Raw genomic sequence first — 15299 nt, 5'->3', positions numbered from 1 at the left:
AATGGCAAGAGGTGGACCAGGTAGTCCTTGAGGCTCGAGGACTGTCTGATGGTTTCATAGGTTATGAGAGAATGTAGAGATTTGAAAAAAAATCCATGATTCAAAATGAGAAGTATACCTCGGCCTGAGCCGTCACTGGACTCCAAAGACCAGCACCCATTCAGCGGAGGAGGGAGATGTCCTCACGTGTGACAGAGTAAGCTACCAGGAAGAGCAACATCTGTAAAAACCCTCACTACATACTGCAAAATGGAAACAGAGCTTGTTTCAAAAAAAGATAATGATGTACCTGATTTAGATATTCTTGTTAAAAACAAAGGCAATTAGCAAATTTGTCATGTGGTATTAGAGAAAAATTTCCCTGTTCAGCTCTAGTATTCTTCAAGATAATTTGGTTTCCACCTGACTACCCAAAGAGAATTGTTCAGCTGCTACAGTAACTGTGTCCCTGGATATATGACAGTTGACAAAAACACTCTTTGTATGCTGATTTTTATGCTTAGAAATGTAGGCTGGGCTGGTGGGTAGGTAAAATTACAAGCTGGATGATGAAATTGCTGTAAGGCAATGTTATAGCACTCCTTTCTCTGTTTCATGCCTGACATCCCAGCCATCAGCAAATCCTATCAACTCCATCACGCCTACCCTGGTCTGAGCAGTCACCATGTCTCACTGGGATTTTGCAGTGGTTTCTGAACTGTTGTATTTCCTCTCTTGTCTTTTTTCCTTCTACTCTCTAAACACCTGTAACAGTGATCTTTAAAAAATATAATTCAGATCACTATTCCTTTGATTCAAATTCTCCAATTTGACATTGTTCAGCTCTTGCTTCAGTAAGGACCCTTAAAAACCACCCTGACTCAGAAGTTTACAACAGTAAGCATTTGTTTTTCCTGTTTTCAGGTCAGCTGGGGCGGCTCTGCTTTAGGCTCCAGGATGGGTTCTGGTTGCTCCCTGAACATTACTCTGGGCCTTGGCTGAAGGCACATTGACTTCCTGGAGCCCACTCTTCCAGTAGTAATCTGAAGGGGTCCCAGAAACCAAGATACCTCATGTGAAAACCGGAGAAGGCAATAGCACCCCACTCCAGTGCTCTTGCCTGGAAAATCCCATGGATGGAGGAGCCTGGTGCACTGCAGTCCATGGGGTCCTAAAGAGTCGGACACGACTGAGCGATTTCACTTTCACTTTTCATTTTCATGCATTGGAGAAGGAAATGGCAACCCACTCCAGTGTTCTTGCCTGGAGAATCCCAGGGACGGGGGAGCCTGGTGGGCGGCTGTCTATGGGGTCGCACAGAGTCGAACATGACTGAAGCGACTTAGCAGCAGCAGCAGCAGCATGTGAAAACATTTAAGGCCCCTGTTTGCGTCACATTCGCTAACATCCATTGACCGCCGGTGTGAGGAAATAGTCTCTACACGTGGGGAAGGATGTGTAAAGAAATGTTGCCAAGGGTGTGAGTATATAATCCTATTACCCACAGCTGAAAAACTGGGACCAGTAAGCAAATCTCTCCAGGAGGGCTTTGTATGGCACTCAGAAAAGTCCCCAAACTACAGCCCTTACCACAGTTTATAAGGACCTATATGATCTGGCTTTGGCTACTCTTCTGAAATAATTTCCTACCACTTATCTCCTTTCTCTTTCTGTTGCAGGTGCTCTGGTCCTTTTTAAAAAATTCTTTGAACCCTTAGAGCATGTTTTTGTCCTGAAATTTAGCATTTATTATTCCTTCTGCCTGAAATTCTCCCCACACCCCAGCACAGCTTCCCCTCATCTGGCCTCTGGTCAAGTGTCTTTTCCTAAGAAAAGCGTTCCCTGGCCACACTGTTTAACATAGTAGCACTTGCCAAGCTCTTTTTGTTCTTAGCTGCTTAGTTTTTTTTTTTTTTTTTCACAGTACTTAGCATAACCTGTCATACATTCTAAATTATTTACTGGATTTTTCTCTATTTTTTCCATGAGCTCTGTGAAGACAGGGATGTCAATATTCCCAGCACAGAGTGGACAATGGGAAAATTCAAAATGTAATTGTGAATAAATGAGTAAACGGAATTGCAGGGTCTTCCCTGTTACATTCATTTTCTGTTGCAGCACACAACCTTTGAAGTCTTGGGAATATAGCAGCATCTGACCATGCAGAAAGGACATAAAGCACTCATAGGCAAAGGGAAAACTTTTTTTCCTCTCTATAGATTTTTACATATAAACTTTCTGCACAAATGGAAAATACTGATCTGAGTCTTTTTTTTTTTTTTTTTCCTTTACTGATCTGGGTCTTTTTTTTTTTTTTTTCCTTATATTTTTCTATTCCAAGAAGTTTTTGTCAGGTTTTTGAAATTAAAGAAAGCCTAAGGATTTTTTATGAGCTTCTACCAACTGTTACTTGAGTCAAGGCACTTTGGATTGCCTGTGTGTTTCTGTCAGGGATTGGCCAACTTTTAATATTGGGTGCCAAGTTTCCAATGCCTGCTTTTTCTTGGTTTAGTTTTACTTTTTTTTTTTTTTTTTAAGATGTGGAAGTTTCCTGTCATGAATACAATATGTGTATATTTAAGTGTGGTCTTTGGAGGTGGCACAGTGGTAAAGAATCCACCTCCCAGTGTAGAAGATGCAGCAGACACAGGTTCAATCCCTGGGTTGGGAAGATCCCCTGGAGTAGGAAATGACAACCCACTCCAGTATTCCTGCCAAGAAAATTCCATGGGCAGAGAAGCCTGGTGGGCTACAGTCCATGTGGTTGCAAAGAGTCAGACATGTCAGAGCACACACAATACAATTGTGAAAAAACAATTGATATTATTCCACGGGTCTGGGGGTTTACTGGGAGTAAGTAATCTAGTCCTTGAGAGGGTATTAGTCTCTTTCAAAAATACAATCTCTTTAAAAAGAGGTACATAGGTAATCAAACTTTTGTACAGCAAAGGAAATCATCAACAAAATGAAAAAGCAACCTACTAAATGGGGGGATGACATCTGCATGTGACTGACAAGGGCAACAACAAAAAACAACCCAATCACAAAAAAATGGGCAGATCTTAATAGACATTTCTCCAAAGAAAATGTACCTATGGCCAATAAGCACATGAACAGATGCTCAAAATCACTAATTTTTAGAGAAATCCAAATCAAAACTACAATGAGGTATCACTGCACACCAGTCAGAGTGGCCATGATCAAAAAGTCAAAAGTAACAAATGCTGGAGAAGGTGTGGAAGAAAGGGAAATCTCCTACACTGTTGGTGGGAATTGGTGGAGTCACTATGGAGAACAGTAGAGAGGTTCCTTAAAAAAACTGAAACTAGAACTACCATATGATCCAGCAATCCCACTCCTGGGAGTATATCCAGAGGAAACTCTAGTTCACAAATATACAAGCACCCCAATGTTCACAGCAGCACTATTTACAATAGCCAGAAGATGGAAGCAACCTCAATGTCCATGGACAGATTGATGAGTAAAGAAAATGTGTTTGCTGTTGTTTAGTCACTAAGTCGTGTCTGACTCTTTTGGGACCCCATGGACCCATTTACACATATATAATGGAATAAGGCTGCCTTGGTAAAGAATCCACTTGCCAATGGAGGAGATGTGGGTTCAATCCCTGGTTTGGGAAGATACCCAGAATAAGGAAATGGCAATCTACTCCAGTATTCTTGCCTGGGAATTTTGCCTGGGCAGAAGAGCTTGGCAGGCAACAGTCCATGGGGCTGCAAGAGTCAGACACAACTTAGTGACCAAACAGCAACAATAAATAATGGAATACTAAATACCATAAATACTAAATACTAATACTAAATATCACTTATATGTGGAATCTAAAATATGATACAAGTTAACTTTACCAAATAGAAACAGACTCACAGACATAGAAAACAAACTTATGCTTACCAAAGGAGAAAGGGACTGGGAGGAGATAAATTAGGAGTTTGGGATTAGCAGATACAAACTTCTACATATAAAATAAACAACAAGATCCTACCGTATGGCACAGGGAATATCCTGCAATAAACCATAATGGAAAAGAAAATGAAAAAGAATATATAAATATGTATAATATGAATCAATTTGCTGTACACCAAACACTAACACACATTGTAAATAACTGTACTTCAGTTAAAAAAAAAAGAGGTACATAGGGAGGACTGCTGATGGCCCAGAGTTCCATTTCCACTGCTGCTGCTGCTGCTGCTAAGTTGCTTCAGTCATATCCAACTCTGTGCGACCCCACAGACGGCAGCCAACCAGGCTCCCCTGTCCCTGGGATTCTCCAGGCAAGAACACTGGAGTGGGTTGCCATTTCCTTCTCTAATGCATGAAAGTGAAAAGTGAAAGTGAAGATGCTCAGTCGTGTCTGACTCTTAGCGACCCCATGGACTGCAGCCCACCAGGCTCCTCCATCCATGGGATTCTCCAGGCAAGAGTACTGGAGTGGGTTGCCATTTCCTTCTCCAATGCATGAAAGTGAAAAGTGAAAGTGAAGTCGCTCAGTCGCGTCTGACTCTTAGCGACCCCATGGACTGCAGCCAGCCAGGCTCCTCCGTCCATGGCATTTTCCAGGCAAGAGTACTGGAGTGGGGTGCCATTGCCTTCTCCACTAGGGATGTCCAATAATGACATGCACACCTTTGGCAGATGATATTTCCCATACGTAAGCCAAGCCTACAGTATCTTGTACCTATTCTGTGGGCCAGCCCTACCGAAATATCAGCTGCAAGGAAATGGTATGTGTGGGAGAAGCATTGGAGTCATTTCTAAAAAAAAGAGCTCCTTATCAGGGTATAATTTGAGATGAAGTTAGGAAGAAGAACTGTGATTTGGAGTGCAGGGAATGAAGCCAAAAGTCTGGAACTGGGATGGCAGCCAATCACTGTGTCAAGAGTAACAGCAAGGGAACCAGGGAACAAGTGAAGGTTAACCGTAGGATAACAAGAAAAAGACCAAGCGATGGCAGGGCAGTGCGGAAAGGAATGCAGGCTGCAGGCCATGGCATTCCTTTTAGGCACAGCTTGTAACTGAGCTGGACCGGGGATGTTGGATATGTTGCTCTGTATTTTTATAGGGACTATGGTTCAATTTGTTGTTTTGTTTTTTTTTAGTCACCATTATTATTTAGGTAGAAAGGTCACTTCAAGGTACTTCACGAGTCAGATAGCATGTGTATTAATAGTTTTTGGTATTTGAAGGAGTCTGAGTTGCAAAAAACAAAATTCAACAGTGTATTTAAAAGTTCTACCTCAAGTCATGCGGTCCAAGAACACTTCGTCCTAATAAAAAGCAGGATTGATGCTCATTATCCCAATTAAAGGTGAAAGATAAAGGATGTGAAAATAGATAATTGGGACGGTTTCTAAGCCCAAATTTCTTCTTTCAGAACTCTACCAATATATTTAGATCCTAATTGAAGTGACATTTAATGGAATAAATGCCCATATAAATGGACATTTATTCCATTTATAAATGGACTTTTATAAATTATTAAAGTACATACATGGTTTAAGTAAAACATTTTTGTATATAACCAATAAATATTTCAACATCTTTAAATTTTAATTTATCATCACCATTATTGTATCTTTCTTTGTAGTTCTAGTTTAGTATGCTGAGATAAAGGACAAAATTTTGAAAAAAGTAAGATATAATTATATTTGCAACATTAAAGATAATGGTAAGCAAGTAGGCCTGTTTGTATAGTTGTTTTAGGCTTCAGGTAGTTTTAAATCAACATGTTTTAAAGTTGTATTTCACTAATTCAGACCAGGTAATCCTTTTTTTTTTTCTCTTAGTAGAAATCATGTAGCCCAGGGGAAATATCTTCTGAGACACTGATAAGGCACATTTTCTAGAATTGTCTTGGGTTCATAGAGCTACTGTTTCTATTCTACCAACACTCTATTTCCATTCAGTTCTTTTCCTGTATTTTCTCTCTTTCTAAATTAGTTTTAGGCAGTGAATGCTTTCGTATCAGTTGTTTTGAATAATATAAGTACTTCCTTGTTTATTCATGTTAAATCTTTATCAGGGTGTCTGGTACAAAATAAGTATTCTCTAACATTAATGGTCATACTGTTTCCAGACTTACACATTTCCCTGTCATTTTTCCATGTTCCTTCATTCAATAAATATCAATTGAGTGTGAGACAGGCTCATTAAAAATTGCTTTATAATGAACTTCCCCCGAGGGTTGTATTATTTCAGAGTCAAAGTCAAGATTATGATCAAGTTATATGGTCCATTTATATCTCCCAGTATTTCTATCAGAGTTGTATGTTTCCAGTTTTAGTCTTCAATGGTTCTGTAAGAAAAGCTCTACTAATTTCCCTAATCCTGCTACTGATTTCCCCGAAATAAAGAGTTATGATTCACTATTCATTAATGTGCATGTATATGAATTTTTCATTATATAACATTCATTTATTTCAGTATCATTTTATTAGTTATCTATTGCTGCATAACAAATTATCCCCAACATCTAGCAGCCTAAAACAAGTATTTATTATCTTGCCAGTTTCTGAAAGTTAAGAATCCAGAAGCAACTTCAGTTCAGTTCAGTTCAGTTCAGTCGCTCAGTCGTGTTCGAATTTTTTTGACCTCATGGACTGCAGCACGCCAGGCTTCCCTGTCCTTCATCATCTCCTGGAGCTTGCTCAAACTCACGTCCATCAAGTCGATGATGCCATCGAACCATCTTATCCTCTGTCATCTCCTTCTCCTCTCACCTTCAATCTTTCCCAGCAACAGGGACTTTTTCAATGAGCCAGCTCTTCGCATCAGGTGGCCAAAGTATTGGAGCTTCAGCTTTAGCCTCAGTCCTTTCAATGAATATTCAGGATTGATTTCCTTTAGAATTGACTGGTTGGATCTCCTTGCAGTCCAAGGGACTCTCAAGAGCCTTCTGCAGCACCACATTTCGAAAGCATCAATTCTTCCGCACTCAGTCTTCTTTAAGGTCCAACCCTCACATCCAAATATGACTACTGGAAAAACTATAGCTTTGACTACACAGATCTTTGTTGGCAAAGTAATGTCTCTGCTTCTGAAAATGCTGTCTAGGTTTGCCATAGCGGGTCTTCCAAGGAGCCAGCTTCTTTTAATTTCATGACTGCTGTCACTGAAGCAACTTGACTAGGTGATTTTGGCTCTGGGTTTCCCATGAAGTTACAGACAAAATGTCAACCAGACTGCATGCATCTGAAGGTTTGATTAGGCTGGAGGATCTGCTTCTAAGATGGTGCTGTCTCATGATTTTTGGCAGGAGGTCTCAATTCCTTTGGCAGAAGACCTCTCCACAGGGCTGCTTGACAGAGCATCTGTCTTCTCCCAGAATTAGCAATCCAAGAACTAGGGAGCAAGGGACAAGCAGCAATGTTTTCATGACTTAGTCACTTCCACCCTATTCTATTCTGAGTGACTCATTAAGTCCAGATCAATAGTCTCCACTGTGAAAGGAGGAGTGTTGTCTAAGAATTTGTGAACATATTTTAAAACTATCACACATCATAGAATCTTCAAAGCTATGAGTCATTCTCCTACCTTTATAAATGAGGAAACTGAGTCCCAGAGATGTAATGATGTACAAAATCTTTTACCCTCACACTTCTGCTCTGCATGCATGCATGCTAAGTTACTTCAGTGGTGTCTGACTCTTTGTGGCCCTATGGACTGTAGCCTGCCAGGCTCTTTTTTCCATGGCATTCTCCAGGCAAGAATACTGGAATGGGTTGCCATGTCCTCCTCTGGGGAATCTTTCCAACCCAGGGATCCAAGCTGAGTCTCTCGTGCCTCATCCATTGGCAGGCAGGTTCTTTACCACTAGCACCATCTGGGAAGCCCACACTTCTGCCCTATATAGAATTGAACTCTTTTCTTTTTCACTCAAGGTCATTGAACTTTCTGGCTTCTGGTGTTCCTTCTGATGTTCCTTCTGTCCATTTCACTGCTTTCCAGCTTATATATAACTAACGAAATAATAATACATATTTATCTAAAATATGTTATTCCTAAGCAAAGAACATTTATTAATCCTATTTTATATGAGTAATGTGCTAATGCCTAGTAGTAACTAATATTTGTGCTAAGCTGGTAAATACTTGCTCACCTCCCAAATGGCATGTGTTTTAGGTGGGTGTGCTATTATTTGAGGTCTTAGATTAAAACTAGCCAAAGGATATCTCTTAGTTCCATTTTACAGCCCTTAAGGATGTGTACATTTGATCATGAAGATGTTGAGGCAGATAGCAGCGATAGATGAGAAAAATGTTCTTTGCCTGCCATTATTTTGCCAAAGGAGTCATGTGGTAGGAGATGAAAAGGCAGACTTGTGAAAGTGAATGAAAATATTTAATGGGCCCATAAATGGCTATAGAATTTAAATTGGTAACATTAAATAGAATCTGATTATCTAAAAGATGAGATCAGCCACTTCTCAGAGGGTTTGCTAGCAGCTACTGTACACACCACCGTAGCAGTAACTTGGTAACAGCACAAATTTTACTCAACAAATGAATGTGAATGAAGACATTGTGTGAAGGGAAGACATTGTGTTTTCTTTCCTGGTTCCTATTCCCTCTACCAGAGTGGAGCAAACTCGCAGAAACATGATAACAGTGTTGAAATAAGTCTACACGCAAGAGCTAAATCTTCTTATCTGCTGCTAGCTGCTTCCATCCATCTTATGGCTTTCAGGGAGCCCAGTCCAACTCCAAACCAGGTCTCTGAGACTATTAGGGAAAGTAATCTCCAGAGGGAGCCTGGGATTAGAAGCAACTGGGCCTGGACTCCCACTGTAGCTCCGTCACTTTGTTCTCTCTAGTGAGATAGCTTCTAATTGCTATAAGCTGCCACTAATGTATTCATTTAGTCATTATTTGTTAAGCACTGTAAACATGATAGACATTGTATGAAGGACCTTAAAACATAAAAACTATAAATAAGACACATTCTATCGTACTAGAGACATGCTATCTGCTTGCGTGGTGTTTTCCAAAAGCCAAGATAATTTATGCATCTGACATACATTCATTGACATGCATCGTAGATACGATCCCCATTTTACAGAGGAGGAAAGCAAGACTTAGAGCTTTTGAAGGATTTGTCCTAAAGGATTTCAAGTGAGGAAGTATGATATTTGAGCTCAAATTTAGGTAGTCTAACTTTTCATAGAACATGTTTTCTGTACACAAGGCATAGCACCTAGCATATAGCTGTCTTTGAAAATATCCATTGGTATGAAAACAAGAATATGATTATGAAAATTTAAGGATGTTTAGTGCTAGATGAATGTTGCAAACAAATGTTTTTCTGGATTGCAAGTATGGAACATGAGATCAGTTACATATCAGGATAATCTATTCAGGCCTCAGCAGAGAAATATGGGGGAAAAGTTTCTGCAGACCTACAGTGTCCCTTAAGAATCTTTTTTTGTTGTTGATGTCTTAAACACTTAAAGAATATGCATTTGGTATAGTTAAAAATGTATTTAGTCCCTTTATCACTCATCCTTTATTGTTATTTTCTTTTCCTTTTATTCATGATCTTGTTTTGCCTACTTTCCTTTTTTTTTTTTGTCTTAGTTCCAAAAGGGAAGAGAAAATTAACATATAAAAAAGGTGTAACATCACTTAAAAGTGGACATTTTTCCAAATATGTGCAGTTTTAAAAATATCTTTAACATTAATTTCTCATTTTGATGTTAATTTCTCATTAAATGCTTTCTTCTCTGCAATCACCCCTCTGTTTTTTCAGTCTTTTTCGAAAGCTTTATTGAAGCTTCTAGTGTCTATGTCAAAGATCTTTCTTGGTAAATGTCACATTGCACTTGAAAATATGTGGATTATTCACAAATATCTCTTGATATTGATTTCTAACATAATTCCACAGTGATAGGAGAACAGACTCTGTATGATTTCAATACCTAAAGACTATGAAATTTTTGCACCTTGTTTTATGTCCCTGGATATGTTCCAGGGTCTCCTGGTTTATAGTCTATGGGAACTTGAATAGAATTTGTATCCTACTGTTGTGTGAAAAATGTATAAATCTTAATTATGTTGACTTGGTTCATAATGCTTTTCAGGTCTGCTATATCCTTCAACTTTTCTGTCTATTCATTCTATTAATTTTTGAGAGTCTGATATTGAAACTCCAACTAAAAAATCTTAATTTATCTACTTAAAAATAATTATAATGTATAGTGGAACTATCTGTAACTTTGTTTTGTATTTTCCAAGTCTCCTATAAATGTGTTATCATACTTTAATAATTTAAAACAAACGAAAAAAAGAAAATAAGAGAGTGTAAGATGGAAAATTTCTTCAGATGCATCTTACCTTTTATGAAAAAGAAATAACAGATGCAAAATGGAGTCACTTGTGCTAAGCCTCACATCAGCACACCAAGATTAAATATCTAACCTAATTCTAGGCTGTCCAGAAATGTGATCTTTAACCAGTCAATTTGGATTTACTTGATCAGCACTAATGAAGTAATTTACCTGATAGGCCTCAGCCTTCCCCCAGTGGAGGGCAGCCTCCCCTGAAACAACCCATTCTTTGCCAGAGGCTTCCTTTTCCCACCCTCTTCTGCCTATAAATCCTTCCATTTTGTACAGATCCTCAGAGCTCCTTTCCATTGATATTTGCTATATGCGATGCTGTCTGACTCATGAATCCTTGAATAAAACCAATTAGATCTTTGAATGTACTCAGTTGAATTTCTCTTTTTAACACCTGGTGGCTATCCATGTTTTATGTATGTGAGAGTATCAGGTATGTGGGAGAATATGTTCTTAGGTATTTTTGATTAAATGAGCTATTCATATAATGCACATATAAGAAAGTAATAGTGTTAAATACAACATATATATTTGTATTACATAAAATTTAAAAATCCAGTATCTCTAGTTCAGTTTAAGACTTTTTTTTTAAATGTTATTTTCCCTGGAGAGGTAGAAATGGCATCTTGAGGTCCAAGTGGAAATTACTTCACAGAAGCTATGTAACTTAATTGGATTTATTTTTAATAATGTGTGACATGAGAAGGTTAATTTGAAATTTTAAGAAGCAGTGAATTGCTTGAAAATTTCACTAAAAATTAGCTTTACTTTACAAATTACTTTGCTGTACTACCTTTCTTGCCTGAGGGTCATTTGGTACTGAAGTCCAAGCTAGTAGGTATAAAATAATTAGAAGAAATAATATCACATAAAAAAGACAAAATTTCACATTCAAGTGCCTGTTATAAATTAAGTCACCATTTAACATATTTTTTCCATTACCTCCTGTTTTCCCTAAGTTTCAGAGCATATTTAAAATTAAATGACCAGAACCTTACATAGTTCAGTTAGTAATCTGATAAAAGAAAGGAGAATTAGACTTAACATACTAAGAACAATTTTCATTTGCTTTTTTCATTATACTGAATTTCATTTGGATTTAGCTTTTTGAATTATTCCTTAATGTGGTTTTGTAATATTTCCTTCAGTACATTTACCTGTATGTTTTGGAGCTGATAAAATAAACTGAGACATGTTTAACACTCCTGGTCAGAATTTAAATATGTTGTAGTAGTGTTTCAATAAAATAAAATAAAATAACTATTTTCATGTCAAACATTTCACTATTTATCGACCCAGTAATGTCATCTTATAATTAAAAATATCAAGTACATAACTTTAATATCACTTATTAATTCATTCACCTGTCAAATACTCATCAAATCTTTTTGTTCTTTACAAAAGTACATGATCAATTTTATACTGCATGTCAGTGTAAAGCTCTACTAATACCTATTAGCAGATAGGACTGTTAGTACTTTTGTATTGCAAGAATTTCCTGTTGAATATTAACAAATTCAAGCAAGTTTCGTCAATAAAATACATCCCTTCACAACTACCTATAGTAATGAAGAATGTGAGCTTTTGAATCCTATAAAGTATAAAGGGAAAACAGTCACTGAGTCACTGGCTGCAGAGAGACTCAGATCTAAACTGGAAAAGCCAAGGTGTAGGATTGCTCAGAGCAATAACGCATTCTTATTAGGTAGATATGGTTAGCCTATAGAAGGCAAGCGCAGACTCGAACTCTACTGCCAGTGTAACAGTGGGCAGATCAGTTCACTCTCTCAGCTTGCTTCCTTTTGCCGGGAACTCAAACCATCCTAGAGCACTCTTTCAGGGACTAAACAGTGTAATATATGGAGACAGTCTCACTAAAAAATAGTCTTTGCTTATTCCTTCATTTTTCACTCCGTAAATATTTATTGCATACCTTTATATTAGGCACTAGACTCCCATATGCTCATGGATGAAGCAGATGGGGCCTCTTCTTTTAGGAACTTTACCATAATGGAGGAGAATGCTGTGTGACTAGTTGCTCAGCATTATGAATGGTTATTAAAATATTCCTAGAAAAATAATAAGCAAAATGTTTAGGGTAGTCATATGAGACAAAGGCATTTCTAGATTTCAGCAGATTTCCATGCTAAGTTCAAACATTACTGTTTTCATCTAAGGTTTATTATTTGGATTTATATTATTATATTCATATTCTTTGGAAATATGAAGCGAAGATAAAGCTCTAGGTTATTGATAATTGTTTTCCAAATATAGAAGCAGCACGACACACCAGCAGATACCAGATCAAAATTTAGGAAATATGAATTTTGATCAACTTTTCTAAGACTTTTGCAACCATAAGCAATTTACTTAATCTCCTTGTGACTTGGGTTAGGCTGTTATTAAATGAATGGCTTGACCAAGCTGATTTAAAGAAACTCAATATCAATATCAATAAATATTTATTCTGTGTGCAAGGTATTTCACTATATTCTGCAGGTTACAGAAAGAAGGAAAAAGCAAGAGAGTTTTCAAAATGAGGCAGAAGTAGAAGATATGACAAGAAATGCTTAATTGCTAAATTAATGGTACATATAATATGTTCCATAGGAACTAAGATGGGAAAAATATTAGATCATAAAGAGCAAAGAAAGATTTGTAATAAAATTGGGGAGGGCACTAATTCTTGAAAATTAGGCCTTTGAATAGATGAAGAACATTCAAGAGGAGAGAATTTCTAAAGATACAAGGAAGACAGAAAGTGAAGTCACTCAGTCGTATCCAACTCTTTGTGACCTCATGGATTGTAGCCAACCAGGTTTCTCTGTCTATGGGATTCTCCAGGCAAGAATACTGGAGTGGGTTGCCATTTCCTTCTCCAGGGGATCTTTCCGACCCAGGGACTGAGCCCAGGTCTCCCGAATTGTAGGCAGATGCGTTTACCATCTGAACCACCAGGGAAGTCGCAGGGAAGACAACAAGAGGATCTGTAATTCCCTTGTGTCTGACTCTTTGTGACCCCATGGACTGCAGCCTGCCAGGCTCCTCTGTCCATGGAATTCTCCAGGCAAGAATACTGCAGTGGGTTGCCATTTCCTACTCCAGGGGATCTTCCCGACTCAGTGATCAAACCTGCGTCTTTTGTGCCTCCTGTATTGGCAGGCAAATTCTTTACCATTGCACCACCTGGGAAGCATAATTCCCTTTAGGAGCTAGAAAAAAATTTTTCCAGTTTCTAGACTAAATGGGTAGACAGGGCATGTTTTCTCAAACAATAACTAATCTCTAACAAGTTCTTTTTAATATGCCTTTGGAATTTCTCACATGCTGCTAACAAAAGGACCCAAGTGTACAAACACATACATGCCACATCATTTCCTAGTCAAATATTTAGTAGTGAGTTATGCTGTAGCTTAGCATTTTTTATTTGTTGGCTGGTTATTGCTGACCTACTAAAGTCCATTCCTTATTTACAAATGAAATTATAATCTCCTCAAATGTTCTCTATCAGTAGTTTGGAGTATGAATGTTGAAACTGGACTGCCTATGTTTAAATTCTCCTCTCACCACCTACAGTATATGTGACTTTGGACAAGTTACTTATCTCTCTGCTCCTTGGTTTTCACTTTAATAAAATGGGGATAATAATAGTATGTATTACAGAGGGTTGTTGGAAAAGTTAGTTAACATATATAAAGTGGCTAAAAGGGAGTCTGGTGTGCAGTAAGCCTTATATGCATGTGAGCTGTGTATATACATACATATATAAATATATAAGCATGTACAAGTCAAAACCTCATTGAAGTATTACCTCACATCAGTCAGAAGGGTTATCATCAAAAAGGCAACAAATAATAAATAAATAGAGAGGGTATGGGAGAAGGCAATGGCACCCCACTCCAGTACTCTTGCCTGGAAAATCCCATGGATGGAGGAGCCTGGTGCGCTGCAGTCCATGGGGTCGCTAGGAGTCGGACACGACTGAGCGACTTCACTTTCACTTTTCACATTCATGCACTGGAGAAGGAAATAGCAACCCACTCCAGTGTTCTTGCCTGGAGAATCCCAGGGACAGGGGAGCCTGGTGGGCTGCCGTCTATGGGGTCACACAGAGTCGGACATGACTGAGGCGACTTAGCAGCAGCAGCCGCAGAGGGTATGGAGAAAACGGAACCCTCCTACTCTATTGGTAGAAATGTAAATTGTTGTAGCCACTATGTAAAACAGTACGAGGTTTTTCAGAAAAAGAAAAATAAAGCTATCATATGGTCTGACAATTACACTCTGGGGCATATATGTGGAAAAGACAAAAATTCTAATTTGAAAATATACATGCACTCCAATGTTGATTGCAGCACTATTTATAATCGTCAAGATGTGGAAACAACCCAAGTGTCCATCAACATATGATTGGCTTAAAAAGACGAAGTTATTGATACTTCTCCTGGCAATCATGATTCCAGCTTGTGCTTCATCCAGCCCAGTGTTTCACATGATGTACTCTGCATAGAAGTTAAATAAGCAGGGTGACAATATACAGCCTTGATGTACTCCTTTTCCTATTTGGAACCAGTCTGTTGGTCCATGTCCAGTTCTAACTGTTGCTTCCTGACCTGCATACAGGTTACTCAAGAGGCAGGTCAGGTGGTCTGGTATTCCCATCTCTTTCAGAATTTTTCACAGTTTATTGTGATCCACACAGTCAAAGGCTTTGGCATAGTCAGTAAAGCAGAAATAGATGTTTTTCTGGAACTCTCTTGCTTTTTCGATGATCCAACGGGTGTTGGGAATTTGGTCTCTGGTTCCTCTGCCTTTTCTAAAGGTATCCAGCTTGAACATCTGCAAGTTCTCGTTTCATGTACTATTGAAGTCTAGCTTGGACAAATTTGAGCATTGCTTTACTAGCGTGTGAGATGACTGCAAATGTGCGGTGGTTTGAACATTTTTTGGCATTGCCTTTCTT

The 15299-nt window shown here is 38.3% G+C and overlaps 1 long non-coding RNA gene across 1 annotated transcript in view; it reads right to left on the bottom strand.

Moving 5' to 3' along the window:
- The window catches only part of LOC112586231, a 39652-nt gene extending 26219 nt beyond the window's left edge, over positions 1-13433 (bottom strand). Inside the window, exon 1 of the long non-coding RNA XR_006552407.2 lies at positions 12270-13433. This is a non-coding gene — a long non-coding RNA (uncharacterized LOC112586231). The remainder of the gene's footprint in view (positions 1-12269) is intronic.
- Between the last annotated feature and the right edge of the window lie 1866 nt (positions 13434-15299).

The sequence above is a fragment of the Bubalus bubalis genome, chromosome 7, assembly GCF_019923935.1.
Source record: "Bubalus bubalis isolate 160015118507 breed Murrah chromosome 7, NDDB_SH_1, whole genome shotgun sequence".
NCBI classification, from domain to species: Eukaryota; Metazoa; Chordata; class Mammalia; order Artiodactyla; family Bovidae; genus Bubalus; species Bubalus bubalis.
This window is presented reverse-complemented; position numbering and strand designations above follow the sequence as displayed.